Raw genomic sequence first — 13,426 nt, 5'->3', positions numbered from 1 at the left:
ACTACGATTTCTACTTGTTTTGGGAAGTATTTAGGGGTGGATATTAGACCAAATAAATTAAAAATTAGCAACTATTTTGGTCTTTTTGATAAAACTATGGAGAGAATAAAGGGATGGCAAGCTAAGTTGTTAAATATGGCAGGGAGATGTACTCTTATTAAGTCAGTTTTAAACACGTTTCCCCTATATAATATGCAGACAAATATCATTCCGAGTGGTGTAATAGATAGAATTGAGAAATCATGTCGGAAATTTTTATGGAATAAGGTTGATAGAACTAGATATCTGGCACGTATTTCTTGGAATAAAATCACAATTCCAATGGGATTGGGGGGACTGGGAATAAAGAAGTTAAAGGAATGGAATATTGCCTTTATGGCAAAATTGGGCTGGAAATTGCTAACCTCACCAGAAAAACTGTGGGTCCGCATTTTTAAAGATAAATATTTAAAAAATGGTTCCTTCTTCAATTTCATTGCCAAACCCACTAATTCTCCAATTTGGAGGGATATTTTAAAAGGACGGGACCTTTTAGAAAAGGGGATAAGGATAGGAATCGGAAATGGGGAATCCACTTCGCTTTGGTATCATCATTGGGTCAGTGATAAACCATTGTATAAGTTAATTAAAAAGGATATTCCGGAGTCGGTGGGTCACTTGTTTGTTAGTGATATAATAAAACAAGGACAGTGGAACCTCCAGAGAGTTACTCACATTATACCAGATTCTATTCAATCTGATATTTTAGCAACTCCATTGGCCAAAGTGTCTCACAGCAATGACTTCTTTACTTGGACCAAGTCAGATGATGGCAATTTTTCTATAAAATCTGCTTATTCTCTTATCTGCAACTCCTTTTTTGAAGTCTCTGGGAATTACAACTTCATTTCATGGAAAGCCCTTTGGAAGATCACAGCCCCTTTTAAATATAGAATGTTATTATGGAATTGTGTTCATGAAATTTTGCCAGTTGCAGATGCTTTATCGAAGTACATGGAGTCAATTTCTAGATATTGCAGTCGTTGCTCCTATATTCCTGAAACGCATTTACACTTATTTCGTGATTGTGGTGACTCAAGCATCCTTTGGAATTTTATTTTTCAACGTATTACAGTAGCCGAAGAAGTTTGCTTGAATTCTTTTTTTAGTTTGAACTGGCAACAATGGATGGCTTATAATCTTAGTTTAAGCAGGAGTTGGAGAATGGTTTTCATTGTGGCTGTGTGGCATATTTGGAAGGCACGAAATAGAGCAGTCTTTGAGTTGAAAATGATCAAACCTTTTTCTGTCTATAATGCTTTTTATGTAGATTATAGGGAAACCATTTTAATGATGCAGGGAAAGGTAGCCGGGAACTGGTTGCAGAAGGCTCCAACGTGGAAACCCCCAGCGCCAGGCTTTCTAAAATTGAACATTGATGGCAGCTGGAAAGAGAAAGATGAAGCAGGAGGTGGTGGTGTGTTTCGAAGCGAGACAGGAAATTGGTATATTGGTTTTGCGAGTAAATACAATGCCATTACACCACTTGCAGCAGAACTTTATGCGTTGAGGGAGGGCCTTCAAATGGCAGTTGAGTATGGAGTGCAAAAACTTGAAGTGGAAACGGATGCGGAGCTGTTGATAAAATTGTTGACATCAATGGAAGATTATTATCATCATGAATTGGCTCCGGTTATCAAAGACGTAGCTTGCCTGATGACAAGATTCAGTTCATTCTCGATCACACACCTTCCAAGGTCATTCAACAAGCTGGCGCATTGTATGGGGCAGTATGCAATTTCAATGGCATTGGGACATAAAGTGTTCCTTGATCCGCCACCATTCACGGATGTTGTGTATCAGACTCAGCTTAAGCAGGCCAAGGATAGTTTAAAGCAGATGGGTGAATCTTCTTCAGCATCTCAACGACGGGAACAAGTAATCAACTTGGAGATTCCACCACCACCAGAAGAGCAGCCCTCCACAACGGTCACAACAGAAATTATGTTTGGAACTATACCTACCAAAGTGACTACTCATTTGGTGAGTGCAAAGACAGATTCAGATGCAAAGCAAGGTCAATTGTCAAAGGATAAAGAGTAGTTTTCGTAGTTTAAGTATCCCCTTTCCTCTGCTAGATGAAATATAAGATTGGGCTAAGTGTAGTTAGGGGGGGATCAGTTTTTTGGGTAGGGAATAGATGTAATGGTAGCTTTTGGTTTACTTTGTACGAGCTGCAAGTTTTTGGGGTCTTGCTCGTACATTTTGTAAAGTTTGGATTGCTGTCTTATGCTTTAGCTTAATATAATATATCCTTCGTTGCGTTAAAAAAGATTTTGTTAAGTGAGATATTGATTTTGGAAAAAAAATGAACGTCAGCCGATTTTTAAATTAAAATTTATTTTTTTATTGTAAAATAAATTTGTAAAAGAATACAAAGCGGGTATCTAGAATACAGCTGTATATTTTATTACATATTTTAAATTTAATATATTTTTTTTTATTATGGTAAAGAATATAAGACGGTTAGGTAAGGTAACCGTCCTCTATTCATTTTCTCATATAACCGTTATAAGAGAAATGCATTCTCTATACTCCTAGACAACGCTTAACAAACTTAACCGTTCTTTATTCAGCGTTTTCTATTCCCTATTTTGTAGTAGTGATGTTTGACCCGAGAATGATGAACTGGGTCCTTTGAAATGCAAATGATACTGGTGTTATCACAATATATAGGAACACAATCATAGATAATGCCAAAATCTCTTAACTGTTGTTTTATCATAGTATTTGTGAGCAACAAGCTGCAGCAGCTACGTACTCAGCTTCAGCCGTGGATCGAGCAACAGTGTTCTGTTTCTTGGAACCCCAAGAAACCATGCATGGACCTAAAAATTGAACCATACCTGATGTACTTTTTCGATTTACTAAGTCACCTGCATAATCTGCATCAACATATCCTTTTAGCTCGAATGATCCACTCCTTGGATAGAACAGACATAGGTCATATGTTCCTTTGAGATATCTAAGTATTCTTTTTACAACAGTTAAGTGAGACTCCTTCGGATTGGATTGAAATCTTGCAGATAGTCCTACACTGAAAGAAATGCCAGGTCTACTAGCAGTTAAATATAATAGTGATCCAATCATTCCCTTATACTTTGTTTGGTTCACACATTTGCCATTTGGATCAGCATCTAATCTGGTGGATGTTCCCATGGGAGTGTGATTCACTTTGGCAGATTCTAGCTCGAATTTCTTTAGAAGTTCCTTCACGTATTTTTGTTGGTGGGTCATGATTCCTTCTTCGGTTTGTTTGATTTGCAAACCAAGAAAGAAGTTGAGTTCCCCCCATCATGTTGTTTTCGAATTCACTGCTCATCAAGTTTGCAAATTCCTTGCACAAGTTTTCATAAGTTGCTCCAAACAATATTTCATCAACATAAATTTGAACGACTAACAGGTCAGTTCCTTTTGATTTCAAAAATAGGGTTTTGTCAATTCTTCCTCGTTTAAAATCGTTTTGTAAAAGGAACTTTGATAGTCTTTCGTACCAAGATCTAGGTGCTTGTTTCACTCCGTAGAGAGCTTTATAAAACTGCGACGCAAATTAAAATACTACTGCGTCGCAGTTTTATAAAGTTGCGACACAATTGACTTATTCCTCAAGAGAAACAGTTATTAACGTCAATAAAACTTAAACTGTGACGCAAATGACAAATTTTCAGGCCAAAATTCAACAATTGCGTCACGTGTTTATAAGTGCGACGCAAAGTCAGCGACGCAAATGAACACTTTTCCACTAGTGAATTCATGTAATAAACAACTCACTGGAAAGCACAAAAATCCAGTTGTACAAGATTTCATATTCATGTTGTTATATAAAGTCAAATATTATTTATAGAGTAAGTAGAAACTTTTTTTTTTAACTTCGTATATATTTTTTATAGAACCTTTTACTCATTAATTACTTAAGTAAATAATAGAGATAAAATTTAAATTATGTGCAAATACATATTTCTCCACGAAAATATTATTTCCATACTAATATTGCCATTATGTTCTACTATATAAAAAAATAACAATATTAATATGTGAGGTTGGAGAAGTTCCAAATTCGATAAATGGAATAATAATAGTCACATTTACAAATTACTCGTCTTAAATAATATATAAATGGATTTCATAAGAACGGTCTAAAAATAACAAATAATATCAGTTTCAATAATAGATAATAGATTCAAATTTCTTCATGTAAATAACAACTCACTGGAAAGCACTAAAACCCTTTTGTAAAAGGTTTCATCTATATTTATGTTATTATATGCAGTTAGATAAATAATAATAATAATAGAATCAAAATTTCGTTTCAACTGTTACAAAACTTAAGCTGAACACTTAAACAAGAGATGCTACAAGAGATGAGCTCACATATTTTTGACAAAACATGACAATACCAGAATATAATGGTAATACAAAGTATCAGGAAAGCTGATCCCAACATTCAATTCGGTCGCTTATTTCCTGTTGGTCAATCATATTACTCCAACCAAATATGGTTATCTTCAATTTGAAAATTGATCTCCACTGTGCACCTCTTTGGTTTAGACAAAGTTCTACCTGTAAGGAAAACTGCATGCTGCCAATGTAATGGTGTGTAAGCAGCAAATTAGCATTCGACACATGCTGGATTAATCGAGGACAACTTAGCCACAACTTGGTACCCGCATTTTTAAAGAGAAGCTCAAACCAGACTATACATAAATCTAACCTTGACTACATAAATTGGGTTAGGGCTGTTGTTTTGGAGACAATGTAACACCCCCGATTTACTAACTAGAAACAAAATAAGAATATAAAAGACTTTATAAAAATATGCGGAAGCTTACACCTAAATCGGAGGTATCACCGCCACACTTGACCACATTGCCAAGTGCTAAGGCTTACAAAACTCAAACTATTACAACTCGATTACTAGGTGATCTATTTACAACTATACAACCGTAAAGCATATATTAAAATGTTATAAAAGATTAAACGATAACACTTGAGCTCCTTCAATTTGTAACTGCAATCCTTCAAGATGAATCTGCTCCGGTCAATCTTAATCTTGACTGCTCACCATAGAGGACAAATTCCAAAAGGATCGTCGCAGGGCCACCATAAGAAAAAGACATGGCCACAAACACACATAACAAATAAACACACACGTCAGCAAAAAGCTGAGTAATCACCTGTAATAAAAACATACCAATATAGAATAATATAATAAAGGCTCATGTAAACAATGTAGTATAAACCACATTTCAAGTATGATCCCAAAGATAAAACTAACTCTGTACTCTATGGAAACTATAAATATTCTCTTCATATGAACCTCAAATATATTAATATGTTATTTTCCTCTACTAAACGTACTCAAACCAATAGGTGCCATATGCGCTCTTTGTTCTATACCTAGCCTTGGACATGGGTAATTCGAATGAATAAACCAACAAGTATAAAAACTTGAAACTCTCAATAGCTACTAGAAAGACTCTCTGAGTCAATGCCACTTTTGGACCAAATCCCACTACTAATGGTTATATTAAGAAAATAATAAAGATTGTATCTTGCTCCTCTACTAATGGTTATCATCTCCTTACCAACATGTCAAGGACTAAGTCCTATAACGCTGAGCCTCAAACCAAAAATATAATAATTATTCTCAAACCTTTTCTCATAATATCAACATGATCAATACCAATTGTAGGTCACTAACCTCTATCTCAATACTGGCACAAGATCCCAAATATAATATAATGGCTTAACTCGGTCAATACAATATTGCTACTTTTCTATCTTAGGGTAAACATACTACTCACCCAAAATAATACTAGTAACACTAAATCCTCTACTAATATGATATTAATTGCCCAAAATGATTAATCTGACTTTCATCAAAATAATGCACTATGGATTAGCTTTGAGCATAATCGATCGACATAAGGTTAGTATAAGACACCAGTAGCGCACATTACTGTCTCAATCACATACGACTATTATGCTAAACCTCTTTCTCAAGTATTTAAATTATATATAAACAAAACAGCTAAAATGCATATAAGCTTATATCAACAAGGAAATTAAATATAATCCAAGTCGTGTACAAAGATCACATAAATAACCAATTAAGCAAACTCCACATATAATATATGTAACAACTCCAAAATTACGAGATTACATATAATAATTAATATATACAAATAACTCAATAATTAGTATATACAGATAAGTCAATAGACTAGGCGTGTGTGATTACAACTAATAATATACAGAAGGGACTAAGCGTAATTACACATAATAATTAATAAATATGAATAACTCAGTAGACTAGGTCTGTGTGATTACCTTCCGATGATTGTTTATATTCAAGAATAGTGTAAAAGTGAGGTTCGGATACAAACTTGCAACGATATGGTTGCCTCGGCTAGTATGCAGATAAGATTGAAGACATGATAATGTGGGCTACTCATGAAATTTGATTAAGCCACGTAAGATGAATCAAATGATGATGTGAAATTGAAAAGAGAATTAATGGGTATGATTTGAAACATGATTGGGAATTATGATTAATTTGTTGAGGATAGTTTCAATATCACGCAAACCGTGAGGAAATCGGCTGCTCTAAGTATCAACCAAGAAAGGGTTAAAGAAATATTAAACAAAACCAATCCAAGGAAGTAGCCTCAAGCAGTATAAGAAACGCCTTTGTCAGTGCTTCCAAGATGGTCCTTGGTCAAGGTTGCGTCTGACCTGAAGCAGTTTTTAAACTATCAGTCTCTCTCCTCACACCATAGCTTTCGAGAAATAGAAACTGCAATAGAAAGAGAGTCATGGTAAGCTATGCAACTAATAAAATAATGGAATGAGCGCGTAAAATCAGCTCCCATGGTATCTAGTACATATTCCGACAATTAACCAAGTTGGTGCTCAGATAACAAAGTTTGGGAAATAGTGGACTTATTACTAACTTACTACTAGTTCAAGTCTCAACCATGTAATGCAGAACTCATTTCGTTCATTTAAATCAGCTACAAAAGTAAAGCACAAAATTTTCTCTCACAAAATTTTCTTACCTTCATACTGTCACCACCTATTATCCAATCACAATTCCATTACGCTTGAATTTATACACCTGTATATATGGGGTCGCACGATGACTATGCCCAGAGCCAATCACAACAACTAGACCTTACCAGATTGCTAGAGCAACCCAAGTATTTGCTAAAACATCAAAAAAATTATCTCCTGGGCTCTAGTTCTAACCAACTTTCCATGACAGTAAATACAACTTAAAATCATCACTAAAACATGAAATTCAGCATATTAGTTAATGGCAACAACAACAGAAATTACCCAGTTCAACAAAAATACCAAAAACATACATGAAATTGGGAGGGACACAAAGACTGTTAAACTCCAATCAAACTTTCCACATGCAGAATTATGCCTAAAACATCATATTTAACCACCTAAATGCATAAAAAACACAAGAATTTCTCTAAAATCACATGAATTTCTATAACGTTGAACCCTAATTGAATGTATTAACCTACAATTTCTCTAAATTAACTCAATTTAAAGTGGAATGTAAATTACCTTCAAGCTTTAAAAGAATTCCCACGATCTTCTTTCATCAAGGTTTTTCTCTCCCCCATCTCCAGAAATCAGCACTACGATTGTGAAGACATTCGCAGAGATCGTTGTTGGTAATGGTAGTTGAGTAGGAAAAACATCGGGGAGTCGACAAAGATGTTAGCGCAAGGATAGAAAGGGACGCCGTGAGTGTAGAGCCATACGACGGCGTTGGAGCGGTTGGAGGCCAGAGAAGAGACGACTAGGGTGTTAGGAATAGATAGGAGGTGAGACGAGTAAATAGGTCTGGAGGTCCCTAAACTTTGCCAAAAGGAGCAGTTAGGTCCTCAAGTTTCAAAAGGAGCATTTAGGTCCCTGCGTTTGGATGGAATCCGCTGCTTTTTGTTTTCCGTCACTAACGTCCGTTAAAATGCATTTAAATTAAAAGGAAACTAAATAAAAGGCACTAAACGACAAAAAAACAGTTACATTTACCATTTACCAATAATTAAATAAAGGGAAATTCATTTCAGTTAGCTTTTTACAAAAATATAGCCGTTGAGGCTCTCAAAAAACAGAGTATTTAACATTCCATGCACATCAAAACAACAACAAAACACTTAAAAAAAAAATTCTTTCTTCTCCATCTTCTGCTCTGTGTTTTTTCTCTGTTGCTCCACCATAGCTGACTCTTCTCAACATAAAAAGGTATTTTCCTGCCATTTTTTTGTAAATCTTAAGTTAGCTTATTTTAACAATAATTAAACATATTTAGGAATAAATTATTAAAACGTAATTTATTTGCAGAATGATGAACAGGGCTATCTCTTTGTTCAACAATGGTGATAATGAACACCCTAAGAGGTGCTACTGTGGATTCACAGTATCCATTCAAAAGGCATGGACAAAAGAAAATCCTGGAAGGAGGTTCATTGCTTGTCCAGATTATGATGTTGAAACAAACAGAAGGGGTTGCATTATTTTTAGATGGATTGATGAACAAGAACCAACAACTTGGCAAACAATTGTCATACTAGGGTTAATGCAAGATAAACAAAGCCTTGCTGCTGAAGTTGATAGTTTTAGGACAAAACTTAGTGAAGCTAACAATTATGCAAGGAAGAGGGAGGCAGACTATGTGATGAGCAAGATGAGAAGACCTATTAGTGTGAAATGTGAAGTGTGGGTTGTAATCCTAGTGGTTCTGTTTTTTTTTTATCTGGTTTGTTTTAAGTTAAGTGGGTTAAGTGGGTAGGTAAAATGTAATGATCTGCACTAATGAAATGTAATGAAGACTTTAAATTCAATAAAATCTAACCTCATGGTCTTTTTTCTAATCTTCTAGCCATTGCAAGATCCTGCAATGCTTGGCTTGATATTGTGTGTCCTTGACTTGGTTGAGTCTGTGACAATGGGAAGTCATGTGCAGGGAAGGAGTAGATGGTTTGCTCACCCCCATGATCAGAATAGAAAGCTGCAGGAGGTCTTTGCCTCTGTGGTGTGGGGAAGTGTTGTGATATAGGCTGCATTAATTAAAACAAATTAGGAACAAGTTGGCTTCAGTACAGTAAAGTAACATGTAAGAAAGAATTTGAGTATATTGAATGACTTACAGTAGCTATTCTTTGATACCCATTTGGGTAGGTATAAATACCCACACCCTTATTGTGCATGGGTATAGCTGAACTGGTTCTTGGGTGTTGTTGCTGTGGTGTGGTCTGCTCTGCAGTAGCATGATTGTTGCTGTGTTGTTGTTGCTTAGGGGCATTCTTGCAACCCCTTTTGTTGTGGCCTATCACACCACATAAGCTGCATTTCATAGAACAACCTGTTCTCTTCAACTTACCAGATGCAGTTACCTCTCCAACACCATATCTCCTCTTTGTTTTAGGTCTTCCATTGACCTTTTTCACCTTTGGAGCCACAACAATGCTATCAGAAGTAGGCCACTCTTGAGGACCATTTAAAGGCTCTAACAAAAATTCATATGCCTTCATGTAGGTCTGTTTGCAGAAATATGCATTGACATATTGTTCTGGGTGGTCTACTTTATTCCATATAGCAACAATTGCATGTTTGCATGGAATCCCACTCACCTGCCATGCATTGCAACTGCAAGTATGTTGGTTCAGATCCACCACATACTTAACCTGTGTTGCACCTTCTCTTACTCCATAGCAAAACCCACCATCCCAGTATGCATTCCAACCCCTAGCCCAAATTTTGTGTTTCTCTAACTGAATTTGGATCCTAGGACACAACATTATCTCCTTTTTCCCAATGAAATCTCTTTTCTTATGCAGTCTTTCCATCAAACCCTCTCTGATATCTTCCAACATGGTAATAATAGGCTTGTGCCTTGCACTCAAGATGTATGCATTAAACACCTCACTCATGTTGTTGTCTACACTGTCACAACAAGATAATGGAGTGTAGAATGCCCTACACCATTTCTTGTAGTTCCTTTTCAGTAGGTCTTCAGCAGCTTCATGTGAAATACCCCTCATTACTTCAATGTTTTCATTGAAGTGATTTACTGTGTTGCTTTTTGCAATAGTCCAAAATTGTTTTCTGTACTCTAAACCACCTCCAAACACTCCCCTAAAGTTACAGTACACATGCCTTGCACACACCCTACTTTCAGCTTGTGGAAACACATTTGACACAGCAGCAAGTAAACCCTTTTGTTGGTCAGACATGAAAGTGTACCCTGCTCCTTCACTAGTGCCTAAATCAGTAGCTAGAAGTTCTAGAAACCAACTCCATGTGTCAGTGCTCTCAACCTCACAAACAGCCCAAGCCAAAGGGAACATTTGATTGTTTCCATCCCTCCCTACTGCTACTAACAATTGACCCCCAAATGGTCCCTTTAAGAAACATCCATCAAGTGATATGAAAGGTCTGCATCCTGCCAAGAACCCTTTCCTAAGTGCCTCAAAACACAAATACAGTCTGTCAAACACATTTGCATCCAACTTCAACTTCACTGTGTTCCCTGGATTGCTTCTTAGTATCTCAGCTGCATACCTTGGGAGTAATGCATACTGCTCTTTGTATTCACCAACAATGAGTGCTTGACCCCTTCTTCTAGCCCTGGCAGCCTTGTCTTTGCTCACCCTTATACCCTTTTCTAACCAAATGGTTTCCTGAATATCTTGCACTCTCATGTAAGGGTTAACCTTAAACAGATTCTGGTAGTGTTCTGCAATCCAATGTGAAGTCATCTTCTTAATGATAGGTGTCCTACCACAAGTGTGCTCACTGACAAATGTTTTCACTGTAAATGACCTTCTTCCTCTCTCCCATGAAGCCCAAATTCTCCATTTACAACCTTTATCTTTGTGCTCACACTCTGCACAAACCCTAGTGGAATCATTTTTAGAAAATGGAATGTTTCTTCCTTTATCAATTGAATAATCTATGATTGCTTTCCTAAATGTCTTTGGATTCTCAAACTGTTGCCCAACATAAAAAGTGGCTTCCCTCTCTTCAGTTTCAGTGTCGTTTTGCTTCTGTTTCCCTCTCCCCCTCTTATGGTGTTGTGGTGCAACTAAGTAACCAACATCATCCTCATCTTCTGACTCACTAGGGCTGTCTAAGTCACTGTATCCATCAAAGTCATCCCCCAAATTCAGACCACCTTCTACTTTACTTTCTGCTAGTTTTTTCAGCATTACTAACTCCTCAAAATAAGCCTTTTCCCTTCTCATATCATCAGATATCTTAGACCTAGCAGTGGCTAACTCATCATCATCTTCATCTGTACCCTCTGAATCATAATCAATTTCAGGTTGAGGCACATTTTGAGGTTGAATATGAGGTTCAGGTTGAGTTTCAGGTTGAGTTTCAGTTTGTTTGGGTGGGAGTACTGTAAAAGGTGGTTCCACATAATCAGAATTTAAGTCAACCACATCAGTATTCAACAACTCAAGGAAGCTACCTCTCCCTCCTCCCCCTCCTGCACTCCTGTTTAGGTTAAAGTTGTAGGTGGGTTTGATTTTATGTTCAATGTATATATGAATGCTTTTGTATTCAAAGAGTAAAGCTAAGAAAGGGTCACAAGTACTACTATCAAAACCTAAAAACCTAACCCCATTCTTGGATTCTTTACTAGGGTCCCAGAAATGTACTTTCTCTATATCATTATAACCTAAACTATCCACTAATTCCTTAACATATTTGCCATCTGCATTCTCATGGATGTAATCAAAGGCATCCACCCTCCCCCCACTATAAACCATATCACCTTGCACAACCCATTCACCACCATGATGCACATATATGCAAGGGTTCAAAGTCAAATCATCAACATCATCTGATCAAAGTTAAAACAATATCAATTAAAAGAACAAAACTTTAAGAAATCAAACCAAATGAAAGCTTGAATAACAACACAAGAGACAACAAAAGGAAACAGTTATCTTCATTCATTCATCATGATCATTCCATTTGAATTTACAAAAGGGTAGGCTTCAACCCTTACATTACAACCTCAATCCACTATTGAGGGAGAAGCCTACGGTTAAGTATAAACTACTGTCATAGCAGTGACAAATACCAAAAACCAACATTTGTCACCTTCCACAAAAACCAACATTGCAATGACAGTAGTAATGTAATTGTCCTTGAAAATTAAAAATAAAAAAAGCTATAAACAAGCTGGATCAACAAAAGCTTGACAAAAGAGGGGCCACCACCAGCGCCACCACCACCCACCCTGCATGGCCTCCACCACCAGCTACTCCTCCTCTTCCTTGAAAAGGAGGGGGAAGCCGTCAAAGTAGACGGTCATGTCCTTGTCCAACCAGGCGTGGAAGTCACGACCATCATTGTCAATGATGTCCATGATGACCCACTCACGCAGCCATGCACGGTAGCATCCTTGAGGGTAGTGGTATGGGAGGCGGTACCGCAGCTTGGCCCACCGACGCCACTGCTTGCACACACTCTGCACAGCAGACTGCCCCTCCCAGTCCAGCCTGGGGAAGATCTGGGTGATTAAAATGTCCTGATGATGGCAAAGGGGGTGTGCCTCCCTTAAAGCATGGGCTCCTAAAGTCAAAGTAACGGCCAAAGTCAATAAAACAGTAAGTAAACCCTAATTATTATACGGAATCTAGATTAAAATACTTCTAAATTAAGAAACAATAGTTTAAAGAAACACCATTTTCAAGAAAATGCAAGCATCAATTCGAATTAATCAAACTCTGTTTTTTATTTAAGTGAATAAAAAACAGTAAGTGAAACCCTAATTACTACAAAATCTAGTTTAAATTAATTCCAAGTTAGGCAACAATTGTATAATTTAACATATTAAACACCATTTTCAAGAACATGCAAGCATCAATTCGAATTAAATATTGGAAAGTAAAAACGGACGAAACCCTAATTCCAACTTCAATTGATAAATTATCCGAAATCAGCCCACGATTGTTTAAATTAACATATAAAACACCACAATCAAGATAATGCATGCACCAATTTTGGGAAAAAGTTACTTAACAAAAAAGCCCTAATTTATCATGGCTCAACTGCAAACATTTATTGAAAAAACCGACAAATTGAATGAAAATACCTTCGTCCCATCTGGATATTCTTGTTCTTGTTCTCTTCCTGGTGAGACCTTCCCACTTGGAATCAGCAGACCTTTTGTTTGATACGCAAGAACCCATTTTTTTGCAGAAAACTCAGAGTAATAACTTCTAATTCTCTTAAGTGTTTGAGTGAGTAAATGGCAAAAAGACAACTGAGAGTGAAAATGGGGGGGGGGGGGACCATATAAATAGGAAGTGAAAAGGGGGGAAATAGGGTTGGGAACAGTAAAAAATTA

The 13,426-nt window shown here is 36.7% G+C and overlaps 1 long non-coding RNA gene across 2 annotated transcripts; it reads right to left on the bottom strand.

Moving 5' to 3' along the window:
• Nucleotides 1-4,689: 4,689 nt before the first annotated feature.
• LOC110797689 (uncharacterized) lies at nucleotides 4,690-7,912 on the bottom strand. 2 transcript variants are annotated; one of them, XR_008923367.1, is made up of 3 exons: nucleotides 7,621-7,894; nucleotides 6,370-6,835; nucleotides 4,690-5,093 (listed from the first exon to the last, which is right to left on the bottom strand). It is a non-coding gene; the product is annotated as an uncharacterized lncRNA (long non-coding RNA). The 2 variants fall into 2 exon arrangements; XR_008923366.1 differs by having other exon boundaries at nucleotides 4,690-6,835; nucleotides 7,621-7,912.
• Nucleotides 7,913-13,426: the final 5,514 nt, after the last annotated feature.

Source organism: Spinacia oleracea, chromosome 6, assembly GCF_020520425.1.
Source record: "Spinacia oleracea cultivar Varoflay chromosome 6, BTI_SOV_V1, whole genome shotgun sequence".
NCBI lineage: Eukaryota > Viridiplantae > Streptophyta > Magnoliopsida > Caryophyllales > Amaranthaceae > Spinacia > Spinacia oleracea.
The sequence above is the reverse complement of the archived record's forward strand: the minus strand, read 5'-3'. Positions and strand labels throughout refer to the sequence as shown.